The 17688-nt window shown below is 47.7% G+C and overlaps 1 protein-coding gene across 1 annotated transcript in view; it reads right to left on the bottom strand.

Moving 5' to 3' along the window:
• LOC142290788 (uncharacterized) overlaps positions 1 to 17342 on the bottom strand; it is a 121110-nt gene extending 103768 nt beyond the window's left edge. Inside the window, exon 1 of the mRNA XM_075334788.1 lies at positions 16405 to 17342. The gene's annotated coding sequence lies outside the window, so the exon portion shown is untranslated. The remainder of the gene's footprint in view (positions 1 to 16404) is intronic.
• Positions 17343 to 17688: the final 346 nt, after the last annotated feature.

Consider the following 17688-nt stretch of genomic DNA (forward strand, 5'->3'; position numbering starts at 1 on the left):
TAAGACCCTGGTGGACCCATCTAGGTTGCACAAGGTTGATCTTCCTACACAACGTAAATCCAGCAAGTCGCTATGGCTTAAGATCGAGCCAAAGGCTGTTAAAAGAAGAAAGACGTTGGGTGGAAACTATTGAGATGTAATAAATTATTAAGATTGGTTTCTTTAAAATATAAATCAGTATTAAACCTGTCACTGAAGAAGGGCGGAGGTTAACACCGAAATGTTACATTTTGGATGGCTTGTATGAATACTATGGAATAATCCGATCATCTCTGAACTCGAGGGGCAAGTTCTAATATTGCTGATCAGTGAAGTCTCCGTCTGGTGATTCCCATCGTCCACCACTTTTCAATGTTTCAATGTTGAGGAGGGCATGATGATAATTATGTCACTTGCAGACAGGACAGCACTGGTTATCTTTGTCCTATGGGCTGGTTCATTCCATGTGTCTCCATTTTTCTGGGTCTGATACCTGTAATACCCTACCGTACTCTTAAACCGGATGTCTCCTATGTATCACGCCCAGGAGGCCTCTATAAATACATCCACCAATATATCCAACAATTCCTCTCTGCCATTATGTATTGAGGATTGTAGTCCGCACGTGTCCATGACATGTAGCTAGGAAAGGTGGGTGTGGGGCAGGACAGGTTCGGTGACCTCATAACCTCATGTGAAGAGTGAGTCAGACATTGATCATGAGGAGCCTGGATGAGATTACAGATACTGAGCTCCGCCAAGGATTGAGGCCGTAGATGAGGGCAGAATAACTCTGCGGATTATCTCTTCCCTCTATGGGAAGTCCCATTACTGCTCTAATTATTAGTGTCCATAAAGAGATGACGTAATAATGTATCTGGAACGTCTCCATACAAATTATATTAGGTCTGAGAAGCCTGCTGACCGTCCACTGCGGACTCTGCTCTGCAACAGCCAAGACATGAATCAATTTATTTCCCAAGGCCACATGATGGAGGGACAGTGGGGTGGAAACAGGGAAGGTCTGCAGGAGGAGGACAGAGGAGTCTGGAGGAGGAGGACAGAGGTGTCTGGAGGAGGAGTAAGAAGGACAGAGGGATCTGAAGGAGGAGACTTATAGAGGAGTTTTTGGAAGGAGTAGAAGGACAGAGTAATCCGAAGGAGAACAGAGGAGTCTGGAGGAGGAAAAGGAGGACAGAGGAGTCTAGAGGAGGAGTAGGAAAATGACAGAGGTGTCTGGAGGAGAAGGACGGAGGGATCTGAAGGAGGATCGATGAGTCTGGAGGATGAGAAGGATGGAGGATCCTGGAGGAGGAGAAAGATGATCGAGGAGTCTGAAGGAAGAGGAGAATTACAGAGGAGTCTGGAGGAGGACAGATGGATCTGAAGAAGGACAGAGGAATCTGGAAGAGGAGAAAGATGACAGAGGAGTCTGGAGGAGGAGGTGGACTGATAGATCTGGAGAAGGTGGACAGAGGAGTCTCGAGGAGGAGGAAAAGGACAGAGGAGTCTGGAGGAGAAGAAAGACAGAGGGGTATGAAGAAGGACAGAGGAGTCTGGAGAAGGGAAAAAAGGACAGGAGTCTGGAGGAGGAGAACTATAGAGGAGTCTAGAGGAGGAAGAGAAGGACAGAGACATCTGAAGGTGGATAGAGGAGACTGGGGAATGAGAAGGAGGAGGGAGGAGCCTGGAGGAGGAGAAGGAGGACAGATGAGTCTGGAGGAGGACGGACAGAGGGATATGAAGGAGGGAAAAGGAGTCTGAAGGAGGAGGGGAAGGAGGACAGAGGAGTCTGGAGGAGAAGGAGGACAGAGGACTCTGGGGGATGAAAACGAGGCCAGGAGCCTTGAGGAGGAGGACAGAGGTGTCTGGAGGATGACACAGGACCCTGGAGGAAGAGGAGAAGGAAGAGAATGACAGAGGAGCTTGGAGGAGGAGACGTACAGAGCAGTCTGGAGGAGGAGGAGGATGACAGAGATATGTTCCTTGGGAAGGATCATGGGGGACATGGTCTTAGAGGGTCCCTCCCTGAGACGACGATCCCCTCATATAGTGAGAGCCATGGCGGCATCCAACGACTCCAGGGCGGAGTATTGTACCAGAGTAACCTTCAACCTATCTGACAACTCGGCGGCACAGTAGCTCAGTGGTTAGCACTGTATGTTGGCTAAGTGGTTAGCACTGCAGTCTTGCATCACTGGGGTCCTGGGTTCAAATCCCACCAAGGACAACATCTGCAAAGAGTTTGTATGTTCTCCCCGTGTTTGCGTGGGTTTCCTCCGGGTTCTCCGGTTTCCTCCCACACTCCAAAGACATACTGATACTGATGGGACAGTGTTGCTGATGTATGTAAAGTGCTGTGGTATTAATAGCGCTATATAAATGAATAAATATTATTATTATTATTATTATTATTATTATTATTATTATTATTAATAACTCGTCCATGAAATTACTCCTTAGCGCTGGGTAATTCCACTGGGTGACAGTGGCCCACCTCCGGAACTCCGAGCAATATTCCCCTACTGGCCGCGTCCCCTGCTAGAGCTTTTGGAGACTCCACAAGCGTGATGTTGTCAGGGTCTCCAAACATCAAGGCCAAAGCCGCAAAAAATGTGTCTACCGACCGCAATGCCTGGGAGTCGGTCAGGAGAGAGAAAAGGCCCAGGACTGGGATCTCCCCGCAATAGAGAGACTACTATCCCCACCGCACATCAGCCCTCACTCCCAGAAGATCGAGGGAACATGCAGGGAGACGATGGGGACCGTAGGTGGGTGAGTTTGTCTTCAAATATGTATATGTATGTATTCCTGTATACAATATGTACGTATCGTGCGTGCGTGCGTGCGTGCGTGCGTGTGTGTGTGTGTGTGTGTGTGGCCCACAAAACCCTGGAGCCGGCCATGCGTCTGACAATTCTTTACCATGAGGAGCCATGTTGAACTCCCAGTGACCAGTATCACAGTGTGTGAGCGATAACACTGAATGCAACACACCGGCCATTCACACCTGACACCCTGTAACACGCAGTCACATGACACCAGGAGGGGGAATGGCTAATTGGGCACAATGTGGCCATTTTCACTTAGGGGTGTACTGACTTTTGTTGCCAGTGGTTTACACATTATTAGCTGTGAGGAGTTATTTACACTGTTATACAAGCTGCGCACTGACACTGCACATTGTATACAAGCTGCACACTGACACTGCACATTGTATCACGGGGTCAGATCTGCAGCGCTGTCCCAGGAGAAGATATATTTACAGAAAGGTGAGGGTGTACTGACTTCTGTGATATACTGCATGTATACACGTTCCAGGAGAAGATATATTTACAGAAAGGTGAGGGTGTACTGACTTCTGTGATATACTGCATGTATACACGTTCCAGGAGAAGATATATTTACAGAAAGGTGAGGGTGTACTGACTTCTGTGATATACTGCATGTATACACGTTCCAGGAGAAGATATATTTACAGAAAGGTGAGGGTGTACTGACTTCTGTGATATACTGCATGTATACACGTTCCAGGAGAAGATATATTTACAGAAAGGTGAGGGTGTACTGACTTCTGTGATATACTGCATGTATACACGTTCCAGGAGAAGATATATTTACAGAAAGGTGAGGGTGTACTGACTTCTGTGATATACTGCATGTAGACACGTTCTTGCGGGATGTTTGTGTATACAGCTGACTTTTTGCATTATGTATTCCGCATATATTATGCGTCACGTGCGGTTTCCTCCTTCCCAGGTTCTGACCCTTGTCCTGGTCCCGTGCCAGACTCAGCCCGAGCTGAATCATCTCCAGGTCCAACCTCTCTGGTTCAGCCCAGGGTGGATGTCAGTACACAGGAATCTGGCAGAACCAGGGCAGGAGATAGAGGCTCCACATCACACGGGCAGTGTCCGGAGGGTTTATATAAGTACACCCAGCTCCACCCCTGCCCCTACATGTCATGGGTAATATGGGTGCAGGGTAAACGTGGCTGCCTCCAGGGGCACCATTGGATATGGTCAGTGATCTATCACAGAAGTGTAACGTGAAGCTCCTGGACCCCAGGGAAACGCTAACAGATGAAGAATACAGAAATCTGTTACCCCTGTAGCACCTCCTACTCCACCTCTGTGCCCCCTGTAATTCCACCCCTGGTGGAGCAGTGTTTGCAACCCTGCCACGGTGAAGATGCATTCAGGAGACCGGCTGCGATGGGTATGGCGGGTGAGGGGTAAAGCAATGCCAAATCACTAGGAAATCCAGCAAAATGAGGACCAATTGTTGCATCATTCCAGACTAAAAATCTCCAGCCACCACATCTACAGTAAAGTGAAGAAACCTTCCATCCTTTCTTATTCTGCTATTGAAACATTTCCACCACACAGGGCCTTCATCAAGCCCATGGTAAAGACCGCGTCTCCAGTAGGGTGAAGAAACCTTCCATCCTTTCTTATTCTGCAATTGAAACGTTTCCACCACACAGGGCCTTCATCAAGCCCATGGTAAAGACCGCATCTCCAGTAGGGTGAAGAAACCTTCCATCCTTTCTTATTCTGCAATTGAAACGTTTCCACCACACAGGGCCTTCATCAAGCACATGGTAAAGACCGTGTCTCCAGTAGGGTGAAGAAACCTTCCATCCTTTCTTATTCTGCCATTGAAATGTTTACACCACACAGGGCCTTCATCAAGCCCATGGTAAAGACCGCGTCTCCAGTAGGGTGAAGAAACCTTCCATCCTTTCTTATTCTGCCATTGAAATGTTTACACCACACAGGGCCTTCATCAAGCCCATGGTAAAGACCGCGTCTCCAGTAGGGTGAAGAAGCCTTCCATCCTTTCTTATTCTGCCATTGAAATGTTTACACCACACAGGGCCTTCATCAAGCCCATGGTAAAGACCGCGTCTCCAGTAGGGTGAAGAAGCCTTCCATCCTTTCTTATTCTGCCATTGAAATGTTTACACCACACAGGGCCTTCATCAAGCCCATGGTAAAGACCGCGTCTCCAGTAGGGTGAAGAAACCTTCCATCCTTTCTTATTCTGCCATTGAAACGTTTCCACCACACAGGGCCTTCATCAAGCAGATGGTAAAGACCCTGTGTGGTCAAACCATTGCAATTGCGGAATAAAGGAAGGATGGAAGGTTTCTTCACCCCATTGGAGACGCGGTATTTTAATGTTTTCCTGATGTGCATTGCCAAATTGACTCCTTGGTGTTTTTGACATGGCATCATGTTTTTTTGTGGACTTTTTGTCCATCTGGATGTGCTTTTGGAGTGCTGTGAGTGTTTTTATGTTTTCCAAAAATATACAAAGACCATGAACACCAGCAAGAACTCTGGGAGCAAGGGCCAAAGAAGGCAGAGGTGCAAGTCCATAGTCTAAGACAGGACAAGATGAAGATGAACACTGCAGCAATCCAGCCTAGAGCTATCTAGACGGAAACACCACCGGAATCTCTATGGGACCAAAGATGGCAGACGTACGTTGCTGCAGAACTTGTTCTCAGTGGTCTGGAAGTATAGAGGAACCAGAGACACAAACAGGGCTGAGCCTGAGGGAGACTTGTGCTGAGGAGGGACAAGCCCCATTACACAGACAACCCCAATTTATCAGCACAATTTGGCATCAAGGTGTCAGCAATCAGAAAACTTGACTGGCACATGGGGAAATCAGGGCCACAAATGTGACAGAGTAGACCCTGGTGGATGTAGCGATGTTCTCCAACATATAAGAAGTCAACGCCTAGGAAGCATCATCCATGTCCTAAGATCCAGAGGTCTTCGATTTAGCACATTACTGACAATGGATCAGTCAGCAGCTCCAAGGAAGAAAAATAAGAATATGGCTTAATCCAGAGAGGATGATACATCTAAGAAAGCCAAGAAGGAGTCTGATGTCAGAGAGATAAAGCTAGTGGGTGCGATGTGATACAGAGCTACCGTATTTTCCGACGTATAAGACGACCCCCAACTTTTAAATCTAAAATATAGAGTTTGGGATATACCGTATGTGATAGAGTATAAGCCGACCCAAGTAATGTGCCCATTGTTTAGTAATGTCCCCTGCAGTAATGTGCCCATTGTTTTGTAATGTCCCCTGCAGTAATGTGCCCATTGATTAGTAATGTGCCCAGCCTTGTCCCCCCCTTGTAGTAATGAGCTCATTGTTTAGTAATGTCCCCTGCAGTAATGAGCCCACTGTTTAGTAATGTGCCCTGCAGTAATGTGCCCATTGATTAGTAATGTGCCCATCTTTGTCCCCCCCCTTGTAGTAATGAGCCCATTGTTTAGTAATGTCCCCTGCAGTAATGTGCCCATTGTTTTGTAATGTCCCCTGCAGTAATGTGCCCATTGATTAGTAATGTGCCCATCTTTGTCCCCCCCCTTGTAGTAATGAGCCCATTGTTTTGTAATGTCCCCTGCAGTAATGTGCCCATTGTTTTGTAATGTCCCCTGCCGTAATGTGCCCATTGATTAGTAATGTGCCCATCTTTGCCCCCCCCTTGTAGTAATGAGCCCATTGTTTAGTAATGTCCCCTGCAGTAATGTGCCCATTGTTTTGTAATGTCCCCTGCAGTAATGTGCCCATTGATTAGTAATGTGCCCATCCTTGTCCCCCCCTTGTAGTAATGAGCTCATTGTTTAGTAATGTCCCCTGCAGTAATGAGCCCACTGTTTAGTAATGTGCCCATCTCCCCCCCCTTGTAGTAATGAGCCCATTGTTTAGTAACGCGCTCCTACGTTCCCCATTCTTGTCCCTTATTATGCCATTGTTTACACACAATAAATATTATTCTCAGCTCTCCTCCGTTCCCGCGGTGCCTTTAGCTTCTTCTGGCAGTTTGCAGGCCCATAGACCCCTCTGTGATAGCGTCCGAGGCACGGGGCTGCTGTCTGCCGTCATGGCTTTACTGCAGTTGTATGCTTTATGGTGCCGTAAAGCATTCAACTGCAGTAAAGTGCTGACAGCAGTGGCCCCGTGTATGGGACGCAATCATGGAGGAGTGCTTCTTGCAGACCGCAGGCCCATAGACCCCTCCATAATCGCGTCCTGTACACGGGGCCACCACCGCTACTGTCAGAGGTTTACTGAAGTTGAATACTTTACGGCACCGCAAAGTATTCAACTGCAGTAAAGCCATGATGGCAGCCCTGTGTACAGGACGCTATTGCGGAGGGGCCTATGGGCCTGCGGTCTGCCAGAAGAAGCTGAAGGCAGCGCAGGAACGGAGGACAGGTGAGAATAATGTTTATTGTGTGTAAACAACGGCATAATAGGGGACCGGTAGGAGCGCATTACTAAACAATGGGCTCATGCAGCACCATGCACCGCTGTATAAGATCACACCCGGCATATAAGATGACCCCTGACTTTTGAGAAGATTTTAAGGGGTTAAAAAGTCGTCTTATATACCGGAAAATCCGGTATATTCAGGTGGGTCATTATGTAATCAGGGTGATGGGTTTCTGAGGGCCATAAGTAGGTGGGCTATGATGTAATGAGGTGTTATGTGCAGGTGGTTTGTGGTCATCATATTGGGGTGGTCTCTGGGTTGTATTGTTATTGTGGTGGTCTTAGTATTTAGGCATCTTATTTGATTGGAAGGTTGGGGATGGTCATGGCTGGGTGTCAGTGTCTTGGTGGTTATATACGAAAAAGCCAAGGAGCAAAAAGTGCAATAGGGTCTTATCCAAAGATAAAGGACAATAAGGCGCAGGGAATTGCTCAGCTGGTGAAGATGTATAGGGTTAAGGTAAGGTTCAGGGTAGGTTGTTATTTCACTGGGTAGGTAGGTGTGAGTTACAGATGTCATGTTTGGGGTCAATGTTTGGGGGTGACTTTGTCATTGGGGAGCTCAGTGTGTTTAGGGTTAGATGATTTTTTTTATCATGTGTTATGCGATTTGAGATGATCATGTCTGTGGTTGGTTTTAGGTAGGTCACCACATTTTGGACAGATTTAGGGCTGGTCATGGTCAATGGCCCATGGTTGGGTTATGATCATGTGATTGCAGGGTGTTTGTTACAGGCTATGCGTAGGGGTGCTCATGGTCAATGGCCCATGGTTGGGTTATGATCATGTGATTGCAGGGCGTTTGTTACAGGCTATGCGTAGGGGTGGTCATGGTCAATGGCCCATGGTTGGGTTATGATCATGTGATTGCAGGGCGTTTGTTACAGGCTATGCGTAGGGGTGGTCATGGTCGGGTGTTGGAGGTTAGGTAGATTTTATCCTTTGATTGTGCTGTTGTGCATGTTATATGGTTAGGAAGGGTAAAGGTTGGGGGTGATGTGGGTTATTGATTGACTAGGGTGGTGGGGTTGTCACCTGACTGTTACAGGGTGGTGGATGCTCATGGTCACCGAATTGGTTACTGATTAGATCATGATAAAGTGATCTGGGCAGGTGCATGGGTTATGGTTGGGGGGCAGTTGGGGTCCCGGTACGTGTCATGTGATCAGGGCTATTTCTTTTCACCTGACAATCCACTACTGTCTGCAGCACTGTTAGTCTCCGGGTATGAGGGGGCATTTTTCTCTGTGATACAGTCACACGTGTTGTTTGTCTGGTACAGAATAGTATGTTGTGTTAGGCCTGTGCCGCCCGCTCGCTGGAATAACACCACATTGTGTGGACGGTGTATAGCGGCAGTGACCGTGACTTCCAATGCATGTCTGTACAATCATTGCTGCCTCAGGTGTCCCCTCACCGCCCAGGACAGAAGGGAGCAGCTCCCACCTGGAGGAGGTGACCCAGGACGGGCTGCTATTCTTGGGCCATTGTATTCAGCCCTGTGGAAACATATCATGCATTGTGAATTTCACAGCACAAAATCCATAGGTGTGGGACAGAAGTGTGAAAGAAGTGCAAGATGTAGGCGAGATACTCTGCAGAATGCCAAGGCCAATGGTCTGCTGATGACTATCTGCTCACTGCTGGAAGCAGACATGATGGCCTCATCATTATCTGCAAAAACCGAGACCAGGAGGAAGAAAGAGATCACGGATCTGACTGACCCAACAGATCAAAGCTTTCCGGGCTGCAAGAAATCCAGAAGATTGAAGGTCTGGAATGAGAAGATCCACAAGCGGAGATCGTGGATATGCCCTTATGTGAGTGAGGTTAGGAGGGAAGAACAAAGTGCACAGATCAAAGCGGTGAAGGAAAGTGTCCAACAAGACGAGCACCGGAGATGGATTTCTGTAGATCCCGCCTAGTCTGGTTACACCTTGTCGGTAGACTGGGGTGTGTCCCATCTGCACCATACGGTAGACTTCTCAAGTCCCAGAAACATAAATGGCCGTGCGATAGCAATTCTCTGAACATTGGTGCGTCTTATGTGCGACTTGTTATCACACAACTGTGTGAAGGATTTGATTTTGCTGTAAAGTTGCGCACGTCGCCCGTAGTTGGAAACTTGCATGGAAGCTATAGCAAGCTTGTAGCACGTGGCCTGCAACCAGCGATTTAAGGCTCGATGTCGCAGGTCGTAACGCAAACGCCACTCCATAAGAAATTATGACCGCTAATGCTGAAAAGCGTTGTGAGGCACACTAAAGGAAACCTGTCACCACTTTTTCGGCCTATAAGCTGCGGCCACCACCACCGGGCTCTTATATACAGCATTCTAACATGCTGTATATAAGAGCCCAGGCCTCTGTGACAACATAAAAAACACTTTATAATACTTACCTAACAGTCGCGCTGCGGTGGAATAGGGCCTAATGGGAGTCTCCGTTGTCCGGTGCCGGAGCCGCCTCTTTCGGCCATGTTTGTGCTCCTTCTTCTCTAGCCGCGGTGCATGACGGGTCCGACGTCATCCACACTCGCCGCCATTCCGGCTCTGAGGAGGGCAGATCAAAGTATTGTAGTGCGCCTGTGCAGGACCGGCGAGTGTGTATGACGTAGATGCGTCATGCACACAGGCTTCAGAAAGAGGACAAAGATGGCCGAAAGAGGAGGCGCCGACACCGGACAATGGAGACGCCCATAAAGCCCACCGCACGACCGTTAGGTAAGTATTATAAAGTGTTTTTTATGTTCTCACTGCGGCCTGGATTCTTATATACAACATGTTAGAATGCTGTATATAAGAGCCCGGTGGTGGTGGCCGCAGCTTATACACCAAAAAAAGTGGTGACAGGTTCCCTTTAATCGATTCTCAGCTACTCCATGTTCTTAACATTTCTGTCACTGTCATGTAAAATCCAGCCACCAATCTTCCAGCAGAGATCTCACAATTCATTGCTCTTCAGCAACAAGACACTGCCAGAACCTACAGGAAAGAAGTCATTGTGCTTACACTTTATATGCTGGAGGAAAGTCTCGGGGCTAAAGTCCGATAACACCTGTTATTACAGCTCCTAATTCTGGATATGATCTTACACATTGCATTAAATGCACCCAGGTCTGTGTCATCCATCAACGCCATGAATCAGCTCCATAAACTGCTAAAAAGCCTTCATTAAACATTTTATAGAATGTTTTGGATGTTTTGTGTTTGTGACGTTCATGAGCAGAGAAATCTCAGCACAGAACTCATCCTTTATGTGTCCAATCTCTCTCAACTTCAACCATGAGAACAGCCCCACTGCTTCCACCAGTCCTCCACAACTCCGACCTTCCACCACCACCCTCCAACCAGCAAAAGCCCACCGTTCTATAACTCATACATCCAGCTACTGAAAATCCACCAGTCCTCCACAACTCCGACCATCCACCACCACCCTCCAACCAGCAAAAGCCCACCGTTCTATCACTCATACATCCAGCTACTGAAAATCCACCAGTCCTCCATAACTCCGACCATCCACCATTCTATAACTCATACATCCAGCTACTGAAAATCCACCAGTCCTCCACAACTCCGACCGTCCACCACCACCCTCCAACCAGCAAAAGCCCACCGTTCTATCACTCATACATCCAGCTACTGAAAATCCACCAGTCCTCCATAACTCCGACCATCCACCATTCTATAACTCATACATCCAGCTACTGAAAATCCACCAGTCCTCCATAACTCCGACCATCCACCACCACCATTCTATCACTCATACATCCAGCTACTGAAAAGCCACCAGTCCTCCACAACTCCGACCATCCACCACCACTATTCTATCACTCATACATCCAGCTACTGAAAATCCACCAGTCCTCCACAACTCCGACCATCCACCACCACCATTCTATCACTCATACATCCAGCTACTGAAAATCCACCAGTCCTCCACAACTACGACCATCCACCACCACCATTCTATCACTCATACATCCAGCTACTGAAAATCCACCAGTCCTCCACAACTACGACCATCCACCACCACCATTCTATCACTCATACATCCAGCTACTGAAAATCCACCAGTCCTCCACAACTCTGACCATCCACCACCACCATTCTATCACTCATACATCCAGCTACTGAAAATCCACCAGTCCTCCATAACTCCGACCATCCACCATTCTATAACTCATACATCCAGCTACTGAAAATCCACCAGTCCTCCATAACTCCGACCATCCACCACCACCATTCTATCACTCATACATCCAGGTACTGAAAATCCACCAGTCCTCCACAACTCCGACCATCCACCACCACCCTCCAACCAGCAAAAGCCCACCGTTCTATCACTCATACATCCAGCTACTGAAAACCCACCAGTCCTCCACAACTCCGACCATCCACCACCACCATTCTATCACTCATACATCCAGCTACTGAAAATCCACCAGTCCTCCACAACTCCGACCATCCACCACCACCATTCTATCACTCATACATCCAGCTACTGAAAATCCACCAGTCCTCCACAACTCCGACCATCCACCACCACCATTCTATCACTCATACATCCAGCTACTGAAAATCCACCAGTCCTCCACAACTCCGACCATCCACCACCACCATTCTATCACTCATACATCCAGCTACTGAAAATCCACCAGTCCTCCACAACTCCGACCATCCACCACCACCATTCTATCACTCATACATCCAGCTACTGAAAATCCACCAGTCCTCCACAACTCCGACCATCCACCACCACCATTCTATCACTCATACATCCAGCTACTGAAAATCCACCAGTCCTCCACAACTCCGACCATCCACCACCACCCTCCACCCAGCAAAAGTCCACCATTCTATCACTCATACATCCAGCTACTAAAAATCCACCAGTCCTCCACAACTCCGACCATCCACCACCACCATTCTATCACTCATACATCCAGCTACTGAAAATCCACCAGTCCTCCACAACTCCGACCATCCACCACCACCCTCCACCCAGCAAAAGTCCACCATTCTATCACTCATACATCCAGCTACTGAAAATCCACCAGTCCTCCACAACTCCGACCATCCACCACCACCATTCTATCACTCATACATCCAGCTACTGAAAATCCACCAGTCCTCCACAACTCCGACCATCCACCACCACCCTCCACCCAGCAAAAGTCCACCATTCTATCACTCATACATCCAGCTACTGAAAATCCACCAGTCCTCCACAACTCCGACCATCCACCACCACCATTCTATCACTCATACATCCAGCTACTGAAAATCCACCAGTCCTCCACAACTCCGACCATCCACCACCACCATTCTATCACTCATACATCCAGCTACTGAAAATCCACCAGTCCTCCACAACTCCGACCATCCACCACCACCATTCTATCACTCATACATCCAGCTACTGAAAATCCACCAGTCCTCCACAACTCCGACCATCCACCACCACCATTCTATCACTCATACATCCAGCTACTGAAAATCCACCAGTCCTCCACAACTCCGACCATCCACCACCACCATTCTATCACTCATACATCCAGCTACTGAAAATCCACCAGTCCTCCACAACTCCGACCATCCACCACCACCCTCCACCCAGCAAAAGTCCACCATTCTATCACTCATACATCCAGCTACTGAAAATCCACCAGTCCTCCACAACTCCGACCATCCACCACCACCATTCTATCACTCATACATCCAGCTACTGAAAATCCACCAGTCCTCCACAACTCCGACCATCCACCACCACCCTCCACCCAGCAAAAGTCCACCATTCTATCACTCATACATCTAGCTACTGAAAATCCACCAGTCCTCCACAACTCCGACCATCCATCACCACCCTCCAACCAGCAAAAGTCCACCATTCTATCACTCATACATCCAGCTACTAAAAATCCACCAGTCCTCCACAATTCCGACCATCCACCCCCACCATTCTATCACTCATACATCCAGCTACTGAAAATCCACCAGTCCTCCACAACTCCGACCATCCACCACCACCATTCTATCACTCATACATCCAGCTACTGAAAAGCCACCAGTCCTCCACAACTCCGACCATCCACCACCACTATTCTATCACTCATACATCCAGCTACTGAAAATCCACTAGTCCTCCACAACTCCGACCATCCACCACCACTATTCTATCACTCATACATCCAGCTACTGAAAATCCACCAGTCCTCCACAACTCCGACCATCCACCACCACCCTCCAACCAGCAAAAGTCCACCATTCTATCACTCATACATCCAGCTACTGAAAATTCAACAGTTCTCCACAACTCCGACCATCCACCACCACCATTCTATCACTCATACATCCAGCTACTGAAAATCCACCAGTCCTCCACAACTCCGACCATCCACCACCACCATTCTATCACTCATACATCCAGCTACTGAAAATCCACCAGTCCTCCACAACTCCGACCATCCATCACCACCCTCCAACCAGCAAAAGTCCACCATTCTATCACTCATACATCCAGCTACTGAAAATTCAACAGTTCTCCACAACTCCGACCATCCATCACCACCCTCCAACCAGCAAAAGTCCACCATTCTATCACTCATACATCCAGCTACTGAAAATCCACCAGTCCTCCACAACTCCAACCATCCATCACCACCCTCCAACCAGCAAAATGCCACCATTCTATCACTCATACATCCAGCTACTGAAAATCCACCAGTCCTCCACAACTCCGACCATCCACCACCACTATTCTATCACTCATACATCCAGCTACTGAAAATCCACCAGTCCTCCACAACTCCGACCATCCCACCACCCTCTACCCAGCAAAATGCCACCATTCTATCACTCATACATCCAGCTACTGAAAATCCACCAGTTCTTCATACATCACAAACCTGCCATTATCACTATTTCTCCTAGATTATTAGCAGTTGGAGCCATGACTGTGATGTGGCAGTGGTTGGTGGTCTGTGATGGATGAAGGTGGAGGATTGGTGGATTATGAGTGTTAGGCCGGGGTCACACGAGCGTAGACAGAAATCTGACTGAGTTTCATTCGGAGTAGGTCCAGTAAAATCCATTTATTTTTCCATGTCATGTAAGTGTGCGTTTTTTTCTCACCTAGTGTCCGTGTGACGTGTATGACAGGCGTTTTTTTCTCGTCTAGTGTCCGTGTGACATGTGTATGACAGGCGTTTTTTTCTCGTCTAGTGTCCGTGTAACATGTGTATGACAGGCGTTATTTTTCTCGTCTAGTGTCCGTGTGACATGTGTATGACAGGCGTTTTTTTTCTCGTCTAGTGTCCATGTGACATGTGTATGACAGGCGTTTTTTCTCGTCTAGTGTCCGTGTGACATGTGTATGACAGGCGGTTTTTTCTCGTCTAGTGTCCGTGTGACATGTGTATGACAGGTGTTTTTTTCTCGTCTAGTGTCCGTGTGACATGTGTAAGACAGGCGTTTTTTTCTCGTCTAGTGTTCGTGTGACATGTGTAAGACGCGTTTTTTTCTCGTCTAGTGTCCGTGTGACATGTGTATGACAGGTGTTTTTTTCTCGTCTAGTGTCCGTGTGACATGTGTATGACAGGCGTTTTTTTCTCGTCTAGTGTCCGTGTGACGTGTATGACAGGCGTTTTTTTCTCGTCTAGTGTCCGTACGACGTGTAAGACAGGCGTTTTTTTCTCGTCTAGTGTCCGTGTGACGTGTATGACAGGCGTTTTTTTCTCGTCTAGTGTCCGTACGACGTGTAAGACAGGCGTTTTTTTTCTCGTCTAGTGTCCATGTGACATGTGCATGACAGATGTTTTTTTTCTCGTCTAGTGTCCGTGTGACATGTGTATGACAGGTGTTTTTTCTCGTCTAGTGTCCGTGTGACGTGTATGACAGGCGTTTTTTTCTCGTCTAGTGTCCGTGTGACGTGTATGACAGGCGTTTTTTTCTCATCTAGTGTCCGTGTGACGTGTATGACAGGCGTTTTTTTCTCGTCTAGTGTCTGTATGACATGTGTATGACAGGCGTTTTTTTCTCGTCTAGTGTCCGAACGACGTGTATGACAGGCGTTTTTTTCTCGTCTAGTGTCCATGTGACATGTGTATGACAGGCGTTTTTTTCTCGTCTAGTGTCCGTGTGACATGTGTATGACAGGCGGTTTTTTTCTCGTCTAGTGTCCATGTGACATGTGCATGACAGGCGGTTTTTTCTCGTCTAGTGTCCGTGTGACATGTGTATGACAGGCGTTTTTTTCTCGTCTAGTGTCCATGTGACATGTGCATGACAGGCGTTTTTTTTCTCGTCTAGTGTCCATGTGACATGTGTATGACAGGCGGTTTTTTCTCGTCTAGTGTCCATGTGACATGTGTATGACAGGCGTTTTTTTTCTCAGCCATTTTATTCTATAACCATTTCCAGTGTTCTGTGCTACAGAATGGAGATGTAGCTGTAAATAGCAGACAGCTTTCGGGTGGGCCGTGTGCCATCCATTCTTTTTCTGGCACCCATAGACTTGCATTGGGTATTTACACAGACATACGCAGCAAGCTGCAAATTTTTTTCTCATCCCGAATGCCAGTGAGAAACATATGGCAGATCGGCTCTGCCTCATTGAATGACACCGGTGAGGTTTTCTGACATTGCCCTCTTCCGAGGCCTTAGCACGATAAACTTCTGACCGTTTACTAAGTGGACCGCTTGTCTAAATACTACACAGACAGCACCGGTCCCTTCACAAAGATCTTACAAGGTACAAGTATAACCCGGTGATCGCTTTCACCCTGTATCCGAGATAGAGCATCCAACAATATCCTGTTACTAACTCCATCCGGACTCTGACAACTCTACCTAAAACACATAGATGTCGTCTGTAGTTTCTGCCTGTGACAGCTCTTCTCTCCAAAAGCCTTAAATCCCAGGAGAACACAGGAAAAAATGACCAATTGATATAAAATATGTCGATCACCGGAGCCTTGGAACACCAGTCACATGGAGAATACCAAGACTGATTCACTATACACAAATGGTAGATGACTGTCACCAGGACAGAAATAACAGTCCCTCCAGGAGATCCTCCACCACATCAGAAGCTTCATCTACACCGGACCACTGGGACTACTCACCTCACAGTGCCGGGGTCGCGTCACTCCTCTCAGAACAGTCTCTGATTCGATTGTGTAGACTCTCCGGCTATAAATCATTGAGGAAACCGGTGCTCTTCTGAGATCTTGGTGGTCTCTGGCATCTCACAGAATCTGATGATGTTATAATCCAAGTTCATACAGTCACTTCCAATACCTCGATACGGGCCTCAGTCAGATCGAGGACATTTAAATCCCTTATGGATATGTCACTAATCAGATGTAAACCAGTCTTGAGGCGTAAAGGCTGTCACCTCGGAGTGTACGGTTTCTATAGAATAAAGCACCTGTCTGACCAGTTACTACTGGATGGTGTCTCCTCACGATGTGCATCTGAATGCCTGCGTGTGCGTGCGTCTTACTGGATCTATAAGATCACCTGCATCTTGTGAAGGGATACAGGGCCCTGACAGCTATCTCTTGAAGAGTCTGTCTCCAAAGGAAGGAACACCTGGAAGGCTGTCTCTATGGATGTGTCCCCTTAGGATGGAACGCAGTCCCTCTCTCTCTACAGATGGAATCCATACTTAGGATGGAGCACGTCTGCCAGTCTCTCCTCAGGATGGCGCACGTCTGGCAGGCTCTCTAAAGATGGAGTCCATTCTTAGGATGGAGCACGTCTGGCAGTCTCTCCTCAGGATGAAGCACGTCTGGCAGTCTCTCTACAGACGGAGTCTCTCCTCAGGATGGAGCACGTCTGGCAGTCTCTCCTCAGGATGAAGCACGTCTGGCAGGCTCTCCTAAGGATAGAGTATCTCCTCAGGATGGAACACGTTTGACAGTCTCTTTATGGATGGAGTCCATATTCAGGATGAAGCACATCTGGCAGTCTCTCCTCTGGATGGAGCAGTCTGGCAATCTCTCCTCACAATGGAGCACGTCTGGCTAGCTCTCCTCAGGATGGAGTATGTCTGGCAGGCTGCCTGTGCAGGATGATGACTGACAGGTCCTGTGGAAGAGTCGGTCGGACCGGTCGCTCCAGTAGTAGTGGGCGGGGCTCTGAGCCCTAATAATCTATATTTATATCCTCCCTTTCACATTCATGATCTTCCTGCTACCTGATATATGCATCTGTGGGAGTCACACTTATTAACAGTAATTAACGCTAAGGAAGACGAGTTCTTCAAGAATTAGCAAACAAAATTCAAGATCAGAGTATCGCTATGGAAGTGTCTCATATCTACAGCTCTGTCATCTCTAACAGTCTGTCAGAAGATCTAATAATCCATAGCAAATAAAAAACACAATGGAAGCAACATACTATAA

This window comes from Anomaloglossus baeobatrachus, chromosome 2 (assembly GCF_048569485.1).
Source record: "Anomaloglossus baeobatrachus isolate aAnoBae1 chromosome 2, aAnoBae1.hap1, whole genome shotgun sequence".
NCBI lineage: Eukaryota > Metazoa > Chordata > Amphibia > Anura > Aromobatidae > Anomaloglossus > Anomaloglossus baeobatrachus.